We start from the raw sequence: 18,039 nt of genomic DNA, 5'->3' as shown, positions 1-18,039 counted from the left end.
TCAACTTCAAATCAGTCTCTGAGGCTGATGTCACTCAGATCATCAAAGGCCTCAAACCATCCGATTGTCAAGGGGATATCTGTCCAGAGGCTCTCATCAAAGAGTGTGTTGGACTCCTTGCTTTGTACCTTGCTACTCTTATCAACATCTCCTTCACCTCAGACACACTGTCCACCAGCCTGAAAGATGCCTGGGTCTTGCCCCTACTGAAAAAACCTATGCCAGACCGAGACATCCCCACCAACTACCGCCCCATCACCACTGTCCCTTTCCTGCTTAAAATATTGGACCGATTGGCCTTCTTGCAAATCCAGCTTCATCTGGAGTCTCTGCCATACATCGCCCTGGGAAGTACTGGCAGAGATGGAGATACACCTAACATGGCTGACTATAGTCCCACTTTGACGGTCTTGTCCTCCTCCAATATGGCCGCCTACTCTATAACACCAGGGGAAGTGCTCTCACTCAATCAAAAATCTAACACAAAGATACAAACACGCAGTACACCCAACCAAGCCTAATGTAGTCGATTACCAACCGCTGTTAGTGGCATATCAACAAAAGAAAACAAGCTCAAAAATCGTAGCTTGTATCAAAAGACATACTTATAACAGTGGTGTAGTGATAAGAAGACGTGAGCATAGAAGAACATGAAAAACGCGACCAGACTCACACCAATTGAGCATGTGAAGAACGCCCAAAAAGCGTTAAAATCAGAATACAGAGCCTGGATACGAGTGCATCGAGGCAAACTGTATCAGCAAGATGCCGAAGACATAACAAAAGCGCTAACAACAAACAACGCAAGAGACTTTTGGTCCCTACTAAGATCAACAGAACAGTCAGAGGAGAACCATATAACCAACAATATTTCACAACTCACATGGGAAACACACTTCGCCGAAGTGTTCAAATCAGTCACATTAAAAAATAACGTGAAACATCAACATCAAGAAGTACAGTGGATCAATGTCGAAGACAAAGACGACATTCGGGAGATCATCAAGAAACTTAAAAATTCACGAGCGCCCAGACCTGATGGAATCACCAACTTTGAACTTAAAGCACATGCTGAAGAATGGGTCATTTTCATCAGTGAAGTCTTTCTACGCTGCGCAGAATCAAGCTCGGTACCAAAATCATGGACTTCAGCAACAATAATTCCTATATACAAAAAGGAGACATAAAGGATCCAGCAAACTTTCGTCCGATAGCCTTACTAGACTGCATCGGTAAAGTCTTCGGGTCACTACTATTAAGAAAATTCCAAGCCTGGGCAGCCACAGCAAAGTGTAACGACCACCTACAATCCGGCTTCAAAAAAAATGCGGGAACAGCAGGTAACATTCTAATCTTCAGCATACTGAAAAGTAGAGCCCTGCAGTCTGGTCAGCCACTATTTGTGGTATTCATCGACTTTACACAAGCGTTCAATCGCATCGAAAGACATTGTCTCTGGACAAAGTTAAGAGAATGGCAATGCCCGGACGACATACTAGCCCCAATACAAGCCTTGCATCACAACACCTCGATGAGAGTGCGTCTGAGTCACGAGGGAGAGCTATCTGACGAAATTCCAACTTCCCGTGGAGTGAAACAAGGTTGCCCTTTAGCATCAGCCTTATTCTTAGCCTACAAAGGCGATCTCCAGATCCAAACAAGCAGCACACGTGCATTTCCGCCGAAAATGGGAAATTCATCGATAGAACGGCTCCTATACGCAGACGATCTCACATTATTTGACCAGACCCCGGTAGGCCTACAACGCCAGCTTAACCGCCTACAAGAATATGCAAGGAAGAATTTTCTAGAAATCAACAAAGGGAAAACTAAGGCAATGATTCTACAGAACACAAGGAAGAAAACCATTGATTTTAAGTGGTCTCTCGAAGACGCTAAAATTGAAATTGTCCAAGACTTCAAGTACCTCGGATTGCAGCTTGACAGCACCAAGACAGAAATAACTATGCAAACTGTCATGTTCAACAAGATAAAAAAACTAGCAGCTCAAGCAAAGATAATAGACCGCAAATTTGGGAAATTCTCATTAAAGCCTACAATTAATTTTTACAAAATGAAGGTTGTGCCTGCAACAACATATGGAGCAGAAGCCATGCCGACCATTCCACAAAACATCTGGCTCAAGCTTGAAGCCACATTTTGGAGATCGGTCCTCAAGTTACCGACCTCGACTTCTGGGGTAGCGATAAGACACAAGCTGAGCCTGCAGTCCATGCAATGTACAGTCTCCTGCAACACACTTATGCTCTACAGAAAATGCAGAATGATCGACGGCAACGGGGTCTACAGCCTGATCAAGCGCGAGATAGATTCAGGCAAATCTGAAATGCTATCAATTTGGCAGAAAGAGAACATCTGTCTCCTGGACTCCATTGCATCAGATGAAGACAAACTGATCCATAATCCATGTAGAATATTACGAAAACTGAAGGAAGCAGATTGGGCTAAGACAACGGAACAAGCCTCAGCTCAAAGGCTTGGCGTACACCTTCCTGGCAATACAAGAAAATTAAACGAACTACAAAACTACATAAAGATCTTCCCAAATAAATGGGCTTGGAATCTGATTCTAAGAGCACGTCTGAATCTTTTTCGCACAAATGAGATCCTACACATAAGAGGCCTTTCCCTAACTGCAAACTGCTGTTTTTGCCACGACACGGAGCCACCGCCACAAGAAACAATTTGGCACTTGTTAACGACCTGTCACGCGACGCGTGCTTTGAGACAGAAGTTTTTCGTGCATGTAGCAACAAAGGAGCAATTGATGGAAGAACCGACATGGTGGTGTAGACTCATTGGTGCACATCCCTTAGACTAAAAGAACGGGGATACCCCTCACACATCATTAGACGATCCATGAAAAGGGCACGAAACACAGACAGATCTCGATGTCTGGAAAAACAAGAAAAGACACAAGAAGACAAAATCACCTGCATCTCAACTTTCTCGCCTATCAGCAACGACTTGCGCCGTTGCATCCTAAAAAACTGGCCTCCAATTCAAACTGAAGATTTCTTTGTACAGAAACCACGTTTTGCCTTCAAACGCATGCCCAATTTACGTGACAAGCTTGTCCACACATACAAGAGCCCAAAGACAACTCAGACTTTGTCACAAACTACATTATGGCATTCATTGCCAATAACCGGGCACTTTAAATGCGGCAACTGTTCAGTATGTGAACTAACAGACAACCTTAAAAGCGTCAACCTCAATGGCTTCACTTGGTATCTCAAAAAATTCACAAATTGTAACACCCCTTGGGCTATCTATGCCATCACTTGCCCTTGTGGGCTTATCTATATCGGCAAAACAAAGAGACCAATAAAACAAAGAATATGCAAGCATCGTTCATGCGTAAAAAACGCAGTGCCCGAAAAACCACTAGTGGCCCATTTTCTGAAAGCTAAACATACGGTGAAAGACATTCAGTGGGTTATACTGCAGCACAGTACCACCACATCCACGGGGCGGTGACAGAGATCGAAAACTAAGACAGCTTGAACAAAGGTGGATTTATAATCTAAATACAGTCCAATCCGGCCTGAATATCGGAATAGAATGGAGTCTGTTTCTTCGAAAATGATTCACCACTTTGCCTTTATATCAGCTGTTTTCCAACATATATCAGTTTGAGATATAATTTATTACTGTGTTCATTTTTACCACACAGCCCACCCCTGTGGATGTGGCTATGCTAACAAATCCTTTTTCTATATTTAGACTGTTTGAGTTCTCCCTGTAAAAGTGCCCAATTTGGTCCCTTTGTCATGGTAATTTGCAAAGACTAGTCAATGCTGTCTCGTAACACCATTTCAAATCCATTAATGAATACTAATAGCACCATAGAAGAAGGATGTGCTTTGTGCAGTGATTGGAGCAATTTGTTCTGCACCTTCGCTTATTGAGATCAGCCATTTTTTCATCCAAGATGGAGTCCGATTCTTCGCTCTCAACAAGCACGCGCATGGTCTAGTAGTCGGTTTTTAAAATACAGACACACCTGATCCGCAGCCTTCAGCGTTTTCATTCAGCGCGCAGCATTGTAACAGTCTGCACTTTGCTGGCAGGATACGCCGGGTCAAGAACAGGTAAGCAGATTAAAAAGTTACGCTGCTGCCGTTCAATTAACTACGACCCCTGTGAGTTCAGTCTCTCACTAGTATTCTATGTGTTTCTCTCTTTTTGGAAAATAGTCACACGACGTTCCATCTGAGAATTTTGTCAAATAAATAAAAGGCACCTCCTCTAGTCCGGGTCCTTCGGACAGCGAACTGTGGCTTTCCATCAGTAACACTGACAAGACGAACATCGTTTCATTTTACTGCATTCCGTGTCGATCATCGCACACGCACAGGGCTCGTGTTTGAATGGGTTGAAAGGTAATTACTATCGGTTGTTGGTCAAATGTTGGACATACTTTTAACAAAAACTTAATGTTTAAAGTAATTAGCGCATAGTTTCGCTTGCGCAATCACAATTTAACAATGATATAAGTGGTTCAAAAAATCAATAGCTAAAAACAAAAATTTGGTTTGATTTTTTAGGTCTTTTTCAAACTGTAAGTCTGCACAGTTGATGTTATCGAATTTGGTCTACACAGTCACCATCTTCAACGCCTTACACTGCTACAAAGTAATTGCCAGGTTAGTACCAATGGTTGTACGTGCACACCTATAGAGATCCTCTCTTTAGTTTTTAAAGGTGCCACTAACACGTTATTTTTGTGTTTTTGGTTTTTAGCTGCATCATTATGCATCTGTGTCCCTAAAAACTTATTGTCCTGAAGACGGGTTCAGCACATGTCTCATGATAGATTAAGCCAGCCAGAGAATGTTTCCTCTTTTCAAACTACATCAGCTGATACCCAGAAACACATTTCTCTGTGTCGACAGAGCCAAGGACCAATAAAATATAAACTGAGGATATATGCAATGTCAATATTACACCTATACTAACCTCACTCAACTGTTTTTTTAAAAATGATGACGGTTGTAGTTGCTGTTGTTTTTTTCGACTAGAAAAATGGTGTTTTCACTAATTGTTTTTATGTATTGTAAACAGAATGCATTACGTTTTTTTAATATGTTAGTTTTCTACGGATTAATTAAAATATGTTGATCTCTATTCTTTTCCCTTGTCCTATTGGGATAATTTTGACCAATATGACTGTTAACACTTAGTGCAACCAGGTACACCCAACATGTGTAGAGGCGGGTAGCTGTTTTCAGTGGCATTCTTGTTATACACTCCGACTCATTGGTGGCGACAAAACCAGATGGCAAATAATAACAGCCAAAATGCTTGAATACATCGTGACTGTTCTATTACAAGACAAGGAATTCTCCACAGAGTCCGAGCCTAACACAGCCAACAAACCGCAGTTAACTTGAACTTAAGTCCGAGAGACAATTAAGAGACAGAATGAAACAGGAAAATATTGTAAAAATCTAGGTTTGATTAAAACAATAAAACAATTAAAAAAAAATCATTATTATAAAAATATCACAGTATCATTGACGAATACTAGCAGATATACCAGTCAGCATACATAGAAATAGGATAACTGTTTCCAATATCTAATTACATTTAACTTTCAGAGTGCATTGGTGCAAATCAACTAACCCACTAACCTAAAGTACTTCATTAGGGCATTCATTGCTATGGGTCAGGCTGGTTGTCTAATTTAAGAGAATTCTTGACAAGGCAGAGACAGAAAGGGGACTGGCCCGGTGGTCTTATCGGGCTAAAAGTGCTACCTTCCTCACCAGAATTGCAAATGCAAATTCCAGTGTCAGAGATCTCTTTGCTATATAGCACAAGCTAGAATCTCCTACACCACCACTTACTAAAGGCTCTCTGATAGCACCTGGTATACTAATATTCAAAATGTCCTAATTCACAAAATGAACACCCTCCAAAATAAAATCCTCCGAAAAAGAAACTCCTTGAGCAGTGTGACTCCTGTGCCACCAGCCACAGGACTACCAGCCTCCACTTTCAATTCACTGCTATTCAACTTCAAATCAGTCTCTGAGGCTGATGTCACTCAGATCATCAAAGGCCTCAAACCATCCGATTGTCAAGGGGATATCTGCCCAGAGGCTCTCATCAAAGAGTGTGTAGGACTCCTTGCTTTGTACCTTGCTACTCTTATCAACATCTCCTTCACCTCAGACACACTGTCCACCAGCCTGAAAGATGCCTGGGTCTTGCCCCTACTGAAAAAACCTATGCCTGACCGAGACATCCCCACCAACTACCACCCCATCACCACTGTCCCTTTCCTGCTTAAAATATTGGACCGATTGGCCTACTTGCAAATCCAGCTTCATCTGGAGTCTCTGCCATACATCGCCCTTGGAAGTACTGGCAGAGATGGAGATACACCTAACATGGCTGACTATAGTCCCACTTTGACGGTCTTGTCCTCCTCCAATATGGCCGCCTTCTCTATAACACTAGGGGAAGTGCTCTATTGGAATTTGCTGCTAGTTCCTGTTTTCGTACAGTGTACTTGCGTTCTCCTATTCTTCCCCCCGCTTGCTTTCTGCCTAGTCTTCTGTCACTGCTTGGGTGGTTCACTCTATTTCTTCAGGTAACCTTAGTAGCTCACTTCCTTCCCTGTGCATTTATTTTCCTTTTCCGTGTTCCCTTTCCTCCTAGCCTTGGCTGTGTTTCCTACAGTTTTGTCTCATACTTCTCTCTGCTCTACTATCGTTTTCTTGTTCCCTATCTATCTTTACTTATTTTCTGACTGCTTGTTCGGGGCTGCCGTAGGCTTGCAGCCCCCGGTAGCCACGGTCTTCTTACCTTTCTGCTTTCCGTTGGCTGATTCTGCCGGGCTTACCTTTCCTCCTCCTCTCTGTCTATTGGAGGTCGCATCTGCTGGCTGTTTCTTGTCTTCCCAGATCCGAGCAAATGCAAGCAGATTTCCTTTTTGTCAGTTCGGACCCTCTTATGCTGGTGTTACTTTTCTCCTCATCCTTCTTGCCGAGACTCCTTTTCCTTCTTTACTTTTTCCTTTCCGTGCTTCCTTTGTTTACTCTTCGGTATTTTGTTCTGTATCAATCTTTCCCTTCATGTTCTTCCTTCTTAGTTACCTCTAGTTAGGTTTCCAGGGTACAGGCTGTCATCTGTGGTATATTGGTCTAAGGATTTTTTTTTCTTACCTGCAAGAAGTATTTCCATGCTTCTACACCTCTATGAACAGTTGCTTGATGACTTCACACCAGATTTCTCCTTATTCAACTCGCAACTCATCAACCCTCACGGACATGAAATCTTTTTGCCAGTCTCCATCTAACGTGCAGCAATCTTGGGCAAACAACAGCTATCCCGCCTAACAGGGTTTTTTATGCCAGATGGCTTTTTCCCTGACTTTTGGAGGCTTGCCCCCTTGGGGTTCGCCTAGATTGGGTTTATATCGGTCAAGGTGGCCTCCGAGGGAGCTCGCCCCTATCTCCATCAGAAGGAGAGGAAGCCTAAAGAACTCAGGAAATCACGCAAGAAGGACACTGAAACGCCTGACAGTTCTATTGAAGATACAGATGAGGAGGAGTGTTGGGAGTCACCCCCGGGGTTTGACAGCATACAACCACACAATATCCAAATGGCCTCCATTGAACAATATCAAGAGCTGTGTAACGCCATTCAAGGACTACGATTGGAGGTCCAGAATTTACATGCCGAAAATGCCACTCTTCGCCAACAGGTCGCAGCCCGAGATGAGGGCAGAGGTGATCTCCCCGCTATGCCATTTTCTCTTGGTAAATTGGATGGCCCCCAAGGTTGATGAAGGTTGATGAAGGAGTTTCTGTATGCTTGTTCGGTCTACATCTCGTTTAGACCAAAGACATTTGAGACTTTTGAGATTGATGGTGCTTGTGTAGGGTTTGTGATCTCAAATTTGTCTGGAAGTGCGTTGGCATAGGCCACACGTCTTGTTACTAACGCTGACCCTTCAGTTGGCAACTATGATCAGTTCATCCAGAGCTTCAAGAGTAGATTTCAGTGCCCTGATGTCCAGTTCTCCACATTTGAAGCCATACTGGATGTCAAACAGGGAACCCAGAATGTACAGTCTTATGTAACACAATTACGGAGACTGGCTTTGAGTGCCGGATGGCCAGACTCCGCCCAGCAAACCATCTTCCGTAGAGGCTGCAGGAGGAGATCAAGGATGAGCTGGCCAGGATTGCTCATCCAAATGAATTTCAGGAGCTGGTTATGTTGTCATTACAGATAGAGTTCAGATTTACAGAGAGAAGGTACGAGAAGAAGAAGAGTCGTCAGCATCCTCCGCTACTTAACATGCCGTCAGTGCCCAAGGAAAGGCAGAGTTCAGAAGAACCCATCCTTATGGAGCAAGCAATCCAGAGTCTGGCACTATGAAAAGGAGTGGAAAAAAGCAAGGATCGATCCCTAATTTTTATTGCTGGGGCTTATTCTCATAAGTGGGGGATAATCAAATATAAAACAAAGAAACAGCATAGAGCTAAACCTCCCTCTTGCGTACAGACCTTGTGTCAACTCTAACGTTCGTGCAGATGTGGAATAAATGCTGCACTTAGCCTGGATCATCCTTAAATGATAAACACCTTCAAATGTATTATACAATTATCCAGAACACAGTTAAACGCAATACATAACAACAGAAAACAATTTCACATATATGTATCACATTTGGTATTACATTTCATTATAAAAGGTGAACTATTCTTGAACCTATTAAGTGCACCCATGTGATGTGGGGTTAGTAAAGGGGTGTGCTGAGTGTGCACAAGACAGATTTCTCGCAATTTTCACAAAGTGGTTCCATATGGGTATGCCAATACAGACTCTTTTGGTACCTCCAGACAGTACTCATATATTCAAGTTTGTTCACATATCTGGGTGGATTATTTCTGTTGTATAGTAGTTGTTCAGGGCATTCCCCAATGGCTCAAATCAGATAGTTATATTCTCTGCATTGTTATCTCACAACAGGATGTGTTCTATGGAATCTTGTCGACACAGGGTGTTTCAGCCTTTATTCTGATGATTCGCACATCCAGGCGGCCATCATATTAGTGTTGTATTGGGCCTTCATCAGGACACACAATTGTTTGATCACAGAACATAAACCGTTCCTCTAACCCTTTAGTTTATTAAATGTGTAATAAAACAAGAATAAAATGTATATGTGAGAGCTCTTATGGTGTATGTATCCGTTGTACCTAATATTCAGCTAGATTAAAGATGACTACTCACCTGAGTCTCATTCACACACTTTGGAAAATTTTGAAACTTATTCTGTGTAATGGATGCTCTTCCATTCAGGTGGGTATTTCTACCAATCGGTTCTCTTCATGGATACCACAGGTTGAAGATATAACAATGTGATATGTATCTCGTTACCACACCTTTACTGTGCTGGTGCGATGTGATTAGACAACGCTCTTTCATTCTTATTTCTAACCTCTCAGTGCTGGTACTCAGCTTATTCTTTAAGTGTCCTGTGTGCTTATTGCAATTCTTCTCTTAACCTTCTATCTCCAGGCACACTGTGGGTGTAGAACATGCAGTTGAGTCAATCCCATTACTCAGTGTTTGAAAAAATGCCTCCTGTTGTGCATAATATTGTCACAACAGAGTCTCAACTTATGAATGCCCTTTCTATTTTATATTTTATTTCATTTTAGCTGCATGCGGCCCTGTGGGGACAATGTCGTGTCCAACTACCAGAGCAGGCAGAAGCCGTTCTCTGGTGTCATACCCACAAAGCCTTTATTGTGCAGCATCATTAGATATGCCAGTACTGGGAGCGGGGCACCTATTTAAGAGCGGGATTGGTACATGGCATACGCATGCTGTGTAGTTTTGTGTTTGTAGTGCTGCTCAATCGTAGGTGTCGGGGTCAGGGGTGGACTGGGACGCTAAAGAGGCCCTGGAAATAATTTTCAGAGTGGCCCCATCTTACACACTTTCAGCAAGCCAAACCCTTTTCCTATGGGAACATTTGAGAAGAGGTCAGGGTGCAGAGGCCCACTGGGAACTCTCCAGAGTTCCCTATGGGCCAGTCCACGCCTCGTCAGGGTGCAGGGCCTAGGTTTTCTCTCATGGGCAGGTCCATCAGACGCTCTGTGTGCAGCGTGGAGGGAGTTGAGAACCACGCATGGAGCTTTTAGAAAAATCCCCAAAGCTACATACAGACCGTCTTGCAATAATTAAGGGATGACTAAATGGTTGCACGGGCTGCAAATGTTGCCCATATGCAAAAAATTAATCCTACATTTCCGTGAGTAATACATGTATATGTGTCTCATTCTGTACGCTTCAGAGGGACTTGTTTTACTCAGTGCGTTTTATTTCCAATTCACAAAAAGCGCTCGTGGGTGCGTTGCCACGGTGGTGCTCTGCCTCTACAGGGTATAGTGCACATAACGTGCAGCATATGTCCAAGCGGCTTTCCATTAACGGGACACACCGCAAGTTGATAAGACTTGTTTCTTTTCTCAATGCATTTTATATATAATTGGCTTATTACACTTCTGATCGCGTTGTGATCTTACAAGGATATTGCGCGCATAATAGGCATATATCCAGGCAACTTTCAATTACCTAAAAGACTAAGATCACCTTGCACGTTCATATGCATGTCGCCATGGTAACCCATAAATGTGCAGTGATATATAGCGCCGTAGTCAGTACTTCGAGGTATACAAGAGTCCAATGTGTTCAGACTTTTCCATATCAGCTAGTCAATTACACTTACTTTAATGGCTCTTCACAGGAGCGTTGTCGCAGCACCAATGACCACCTAGAGCCGATGGGCCTTGTTTGTCTAATTTATATACATTTTCATGGGTACAGGTATTGGCCGTTTTCTATGTTATTGACTCCGGCAAGGCTTTAGAGGCACTGTCCTCACTCAGCAGCTATCTTGGCATGTATTCAGAAAAAAAGATATCATATTATTAGTGTGATCGCAACATATACAGTTGTGGCAGTTACATATTTTATCATCAATTATTTTTTGCTGCAACAATGCCCACAGCACATGTTTTTTGCAAATATAAATGAACATATTTCAAAAGAATCTGCATATACAAGAAGCAACATATTTAACCGGGCTGATATATGTGCTGTTGGATACCCCCTTAGTACATGCCAGACATAGTCACAACAATGTTTATGGCAAAACATGCGGCTAGACATTTTGTGTAAAAGGAAACCCATTGTCACCATTTTTGACATGTCTGAGTATATTACAACAGATAGGGGTATGTCTAGCGCACTTATTCCCATCAATGATGTTACTCCTCATATCTTGAGAAGACAAATAACCACAGCAGGTGTTTTTTACAAATATTTATCAGCATATTCAGATAGACAGGTATATGTGTTTTGCGTGTCAGCTTAGAGCGTGCCAAAAATAGTCTCCAACTATTAAACGCTGATATCTTACTGATGCACATTGATTGGGAGGGACTGCTATCACCGACATGGATCATGAGAAGTGCATCATCAGTGAGCCGCTGGACACAATGCAAATTATTCTACAAGTGCATAATCAATAGTCTATCGAGAAGGACCACTGTCACCGACATGGATCATGAGAAGTGCATCATCAATGAGCCGCTGGACACAATGCAAATTATTCTACAAGTGCATAATCAATAGTCTATCGAGAAGGACCGCTGTCACCGACATGGATCATGAGAAGTGCATCATCAATGAGCCGCTGGACACAATGCAAATTATTCTACAAGTGCATAATCAATAGTCTATCGAGAAGGACCACTGTCACCGACATAGATCATGAGAAGTGCATCATCAATGAGCCGCTGGACACAATGCAAATTATTCTACAAGTGCATAATCAATAGTCTATCGAGAAGGACCGCTGTCACCGACATAGATCATGAACAGTGACTATCAATGATCTTCTTGATACACCATCATAACCAAAATCCAAAAAAGTATTTTGGTTTATTCAGCCTCTGGTGGCAACCCAGGCAGGGTTGCTGTTGAATGAATAAATTCCATTCTATGGTTGTATTCAAGCCTTTCACGAATATGTCCAGACGTTGGATCCAGTGTTGTTCAAGCTTCCTCAGGCGTACCGCTCGATCACCACATCATGATAGTGAGGGTACCATTTGAATAACAAACCAGATGATGTAGTCGTATTTATCCTTTTTGGTTGACCCTTGCTTTTTCAAGTGTATGGACAACCCTTGGTTTTAGGGTCAAGTTCTTGAACCAAGAGCCCGATGATCTGATTAGCCACATAACCAGATCAGTAACAAGTCTTGTATATACCATGAAACTCTTCCACACACAACAATATGGAGAATGTGAACATCTTCTTGTTCACTGATGAACACTTTCAAAGAATTCTCAACACACTGTTCCTATTGAATTCTAAGTTGGGGACTCTAATTCCTACCATGAACACCAATGATCTAGAATTACTAACACAAAAAATGCAAAATTAGCAAGAACGGAACTACATAGGAAAATCATGCTTCAGTATTTAAAAGCAGGAGTGATCCCACTGTGTCTACACGTTTCATAAAATCCCTTGAATATTTATTGAGAATCCCAAGTTTAAACTAAACTTCAACGGTGTTGGAAATAAATGCAGCCGTAACTGGATCATCCCAGTTATTGAAACTGCAGAAGAAGAAATTAAACAACAAGGTGCAGACTTAGACGCTCTAGAAAAGAGGATAAATGAAGAATCAACAATTCAAGATGCAAAAAGTCAGCTAGAGAAAATAGAGGAAGAAATCAAGAAGTTTAAACAGTTTAACCTGGAGAAATAAAATCGGGAAACTGAAAAAGGACATAGAAGCATGCTAGAAAGAAAAAAACATATCCATACATGAACTCTGGTTTCTACACTGAACAGAATAGAGCGCATGGATCTAGACCCCAGAACTGCAATGGCGCACCTTTAAGGAAGAAATATGTGACCTTTTCGATACCTGAAACACCACCAGTGGAGCAAATCAGATAACCGAAATGAACACCATTCACCTCGACCCTGTCGATACTGAATTTGGAAGCACCACAATTTTTTTGGGGAAGATGCTGCAGAGGTAGAGTCAGAAGACGCCACCAACAAGGGGAGTACCGGATGAGGATGTGCCAATGGAACTGCAGGACAGACCAGGAATGGCAGCCCCCATCTTCAACCTCACAGAACATCATCTATCACCTCAAGAATACATTTGCTGAACAAAGGTCTGAGCTTTGTCCCCACTACGAGAGAAGATCTGTTTACAAACCGAGGCAGAACTAAGGTGATTTTTCAGAGTATTAAAACTGAAATATTTTTTCAGAAACTCGGAAACCGAGGGAGCAATAAGGAAAGAGGTGAGCACTACAGGTCTAAAACCACTGTCTACTTTCATTCCCACAGTGTCATCCTTATGTCCCAACTTCCTTACCTTGGAGAATAGAGTACCTGACAAAATGAAAAAACTACTGGCAATCAATAGACAATTTGAACAAGATTGAAAGAGAGGCTTTGTAATAAAACCAGCCGACAAAGGAAGCGGTATTGAGTTATGGAAGTCCAGTGATTGCAGAGAAGAGGCACAGAAATTGCTGAACAATAAAGATCATTATGAGCGTCTCAAGGGGAATCCAACCGGGAGTGTTATCTCAAATATGAGCAAAGGTAGTGTGTACTTTTCAGTCTCAAGTAAAGAAGGAAGCCACCTGCCTGATCAGAATCAATTGTAAAAGATCCTATGAGAATTCTACTGATCGCCCCCGGCCCACCTACTGAAAATATAAGCAGGTTGGCAGTGAGTCTCCAGGGAAACCCTCTGGGGAAGAAAACACTGCTGGTAGTGGATATTGATAAAACCCCCTGGCAGTTCTTCTTTAGGAGGATCGTTGGATAAGCAGCGTTGTCAACTTCTTATTGTTGTGAAGATGAATCGTGCAAACCTTTAGGATCTGTAGATTCAAGTATTGGGTTTTAGGGCTAGTTTTGTAAAGAATGAAAGTAAGATAGATAGGATTGCTTACCCGGAGTGTAGGAAGATGTGGAGAAGTGTTTGCAGCATGAATTCATTCTGCATGGAAAAGAAGCCACGTAGGAGATGGATGGTGCTTTGGGTATGAAACTATATAGGACAGTTAAGAGGATAGTTCACAAGATGGAAAAAAGTGTAATACATTTAGGTATACTATTTGTGTCTTCTGGCGTGATGACTCTATTTCCCTTTCAACTCCCTACATCAGTTCCTAAGTACTTGTGGCTGTTTTGATGATGGAGTGCGAGTGAATGAATCAAAGCTGTCACAGACGTCAGGATCGATGCGAAGTGAGGCGGGTACTTATAGAATGAAAGAAACAACAGGATTAGAATAGTGCAGAGGCAGGGAGAGGAAAGGAAGTAAAGCAGAAGAAATCTTGGTACGAACTCACGGAGCAAAGCCATGGGGAGCGTAGCAACGCAATGCGGCTCAGTCCCTGTTGCCATGTAAGCGTTCCTTGACAACAGGGGCAGAGTCAACCAACGAGAAGCACTGTTGGAAAATGGAATACTACATTGTCTCCACAGCGCCATCTTGGGAGAGCCAAAAGAGATCAAACCAATGCACCTCCAATGCTGTCACAAAGACCATCGATGCCCATTGGACATAACAGAGAGTTTACAAGAGGAGATTGTGAGCCTGATGCAACATGCACTCCTAGAAGGATGCATCAATGAAGAAGAGAAACTATTCCTCAACAAACCATAACCTCTGACCCTGGCTTGCTACATATTACCAAAGGTCCATAAAAATACATCACGACCACCGGGCAACCCGATTGTTTCAGCAATTGGATCAGTTTTGAAACCACTCTCCCAATACTCAGACTTCTTCCTGAGGCCCTTCATCATGATATAATATGATATGATATGATATGATAGTTTATTTATATAGCACCTATACCCAATGTGTTTCAAAGCACTTCACGGCAAGGGGGGGAAAAAGGGAAAATACAACGACATTTTTACAGGCCATGAACAGTAAGGATGTGAAATTAACTATCGCACTCGGCCTGATGACATTTCAGATAGTGCAAGTGCTAAGGCATAGACAAGAAAGGGAGTGGGAGAGAGGGGTGGAAATGGAAACAGACAGGCGACTACCGTACTAGGCCTTATGACATTTCTGTTAGAGCCAGTGAGAAACAAAAGGGAGAGGGGTGCAGAAAGGGAGATGAGGAACAAAACAAGCGACTGTCGTACTAAACCTGATGACATTTCAGATAGTGATGGAGGGGCAGGGACAAGTAGGGTGAGGGGGAAGGAGACAGATGAGGTTGCTATCATACTAGGTCCAGGGACAATTCTGATAGAGTAAGCGCATAGAAGAAAGTGAGGGTAGGAGATAGGATAAGGGAGAGGAGGAGAGAACAGAGAGTAAGCAGTCAAAAAAGTGGAGAAGCAAGACGGGAGAGCGAATACAATTGCAGAAGTCAGTAGTAACTCATAATGTTGCAAGCCAAGAGTACAAGATGAAGATGGGAACAGCATGATTCAGGGCCACCATGAGTACAAGATGCAAAGGAAGTCCAGCATGAGATTTGAGAAAGGGTGATGTGCCGTGATACAATGAAGTCCAGAAAACTCAAGTCCAGCATTGGCCACAAGATGGTGATGGTCAAACCAGGATGTATCAGGACAGACTCCTGCAGAAGTAGGATGGAGGGGGGAGGGAGGGGGAGAACGGTAGAAGAATCAAGTAAAACAGGCAACACCTGTGTGCGAGAAGGGTGGATGAAAATTAAATCTTAAGTCTGTGATTCTACACAAATTATCAATGAACTATCAGCCTTGAACAATGAGTGAGACAATGTTTTAGTGACTTTTGATGTAGAAACACTTTACACCAGCCTACATCAAGTAGCAAGCACAAGCATTGAAGTCATGCACATCTACCTGGATCAACGTACTGAGACCAAACAAAAAGGTCTGACAGACTTAATCTTGTAACGCATCAGATTGGCCCTCACAGAAAACTGTTTTGCCTTTGGAGACACATTATTCAAACAGATAAATGGAATAGTAAATCTATATATGGCCAATTTTGAACATCAGTTACTGTACCAAGACAATATGTGAAAATCTGAAGGTGTTACATCAATGATATCATGATAATCTTGAATGGTACTGGGACATATCTGAACAATTTCCTGAATTGGCTCAACAACTGTGACCCCTTACTGAAATTCGTTATGACTTATGATTACTATACAGTTCCTTTTCTGAATCTACTGGTTATGAACATTTGACAAGGGACAATTGAGACAACCTTGTTCCATAAACCAACGGACAAGAACACCTTACCACATTGTACAAGCTACCATCCCCTGAGTGTTAAAACCAACCTGTCCTATGGGCAAATCCTTAGAATAATAAGAAACTGTTCTCAGACTGAGGAATTCACAAAGCATGCAGGTGTTTTGGAAAAAGGATTAAAGGAACAAGGCTACCGCTGCACTATGATAAGGTCAGCAAGGGAAAAAACAAGAAACACTACAAGAGAATCCTGCTTGACAGCACAACTATGAGACAAGAAGAATGAATCACATGCATTTCGACTTATAGCCTGATCAGCAATGCCCTCAAAAAAGTGATTTAGAAACACTGGACTATCTTACACACTGCTAATGTTGCCCCTCCTAAACCATGTTTTGCATTAAAAAATCCCCAGAACCAAAAACAAATGCGTGTGCATGCATATGAGCGAAAACGTCCAAGACCTACAACCGTTCTGAAAGCATCGGGATTGCCACCAATCGTAGCCTACAATAAATGTGGGAATTGCTCAATTTGTCCCCTCACAAGAAATATGAAAAGCGTAGACCTATACAGACTATCATCGGAATATAAAGAGTTCAAATTTGCAAGGTCATGTGGGCTGTGTAGGCCATCAAATGTCCCTGCAACCTTCCATATAATTGCAAAATGAAAAGCGAAATTCACCAAAGGATCTGTGAACACAGATCATGATTGAAAAACTAGATCCTGGAAAAACCCATGGTAGAACATTTTGAGGCAAAAAAGCATAAATACAACAACTTCATCTGGTTTGTAATGCCTGAGGAAGTTTGAACAACGCTGGATCCAACATCTGGACACAGTAGAGAAATGCTTCAATACAAGCAAAGAATGAAATTTATATTAGAGGGCCCTAGAAGGCCATCCAAGATGGCGGCTTCTCAGTGAGCTCTGTGTAGCTTCTAATTAATCCTGGAAAATCGTCGCTTCTGTGGTGTCCAATCGACCTGCCACAGCCTCTAACGCCTGTATGAGACACCGCGGCACAACCCAAGCCCATTATTTCGACAGATGGCCACTAATTGACCTAACAAAGATCCGGCAGACGGGGCCTCCCCCCGCCCGTGCAGACTCGAGGCCTTCGCCAATGCCGCTGCGGGAGCCTGGGGAAGGAGTGGGCCGCTGTGGGACAGTCAGCGTTGGAGGAGTGCAGCCAGCGAGCGCCAGGCGCAACCTGCCGGAAGCTCTGGACTGCGGCGACGAGGCACTGACACACGTGTAGCCCCAGCGCCAGAAGAGGCGAGAGAGCTCCTGACATTGCGGCAGGCCACCGCGGAGAGAGGAGGCGGAGCCACTTCGTCCAGATGAGCTTCAGACCATAACAAGATACAAGCGTTCCCAGCAGGCTCCCCGGCCGACCTGGTCCTCCCGTGTGCCACGCAAACAAAGAACAAGCACGAAAGCGCCTGTTGCCTCAGACAGATTGGTCCCGCTTGCGGGGGGATCCCCAGCCACACATTAGCCCTCCGGGACCATCGGGAGGACGCAGAGTGCATCGCATAGACCTGCGGGTACTAAAAAACACACGCCTGAAACACCTCAAAGCAATGTGCATGATCATCTGAGCAATATGTGTCTCGAAGCCCCTTCCCAGCTGGCCGGGCGGAGAGACGGTGGGGGGGCAACAAAATTACATTGCACAATCCCCATCAACAGGCTGAGTTCCTACACAGACTAAT

This window comes from Ambystoma mexicanum, chromosome 12 (genome assembly GCF_040938575.1).
Source record: "Ambystoma mexicanum isolate Mex_15411 chromosome 12, UKY_AmexF1_1, whole genome shotgun sequence".
Taxonomy (NCBI): Eukaryota; Metazoa; Chordata; class Amphibia; order Caudata; family Ambystomatidae; genus Ambystoma; species Ambystoma mexicanum.
The sequence above is the reverse complement of the archived record's forward strand: the minus strand, read 5'-3'. Positions refer to the sequence as shown.